We start from the raw sequence: 745 nt of genomic DNA on the forward strand, positions 1-745 counted from the left end.
AAGGATTACTTTATCCTATCCCAGGTATTCCTTAGACTAGTAGCAGGAGGCGGTGGTGAGTTCCTACTCAGATGTTGAGCTGTCCAATCACTACAGCGAACACACCACTGAGGGGGAGGAGACTGCGGACACGGTGCAGTGAAGCTTTGAATGTTGATGTTTTTTCTTGGTTTATCTGGGTATTGCATCACTTTCTCTCTCCTTTGAGACTCCTGAGATCAGCCTTATGACCTAATCACTGTAGCTCCACCTCTTCCTCAGGATGAAGAGCTACTGGACAGGGGGTGCAGACGTCGCCCTCCTCCCCCAGGTTCTAGTGGGGGGGGGTTAAAATGTGAACTACAGGGCGTAGGCTAATGCTATATAGTGCTTATGCACAGGCACATCCAAGACAGCTGTAAAACACAGCTGATTTGACTAATGGATCATTAGCCTTTACTTACCTCTAGAACTTACCTCTAATGTTGATGCTAGCACCAGTAGCCTTGCATTGTGTTGTAGTTAATGGAAAGTCTCTTTGGTACAGATCCCGTGTAAGTCTGCGTCCTAAATAGCACCCTATTCAAATCAAATCAAATCAAATTTTATTGGTCACATGCGCCGAATACAACAGGTAATAATATAATAATATGCCATTTAGCAGACGCTTTTATCCAAAGCGACTTACAGTCGTGCGTGCATACATTTTTGTGTATGGGTGGTCCCGGGGATCGAACCCACTACCTTGGCGTTACAAGCGCCGTGC

Source organism: Coregonus clupeaformis, chromosome 15, assembly GCF_020615455.1.
Source record: "Coregonus clupeaformis isolate EN_2021a chromosome 15, ASM2061545v1, whole genome shotgun sequence".
Taxonomy (NCBI): Eukaryota; Metazoa; Chordata; class Actinopteri; order Salmoniformes; family Salmonidae; genus Coregonus; species Coregonus clupeaformis.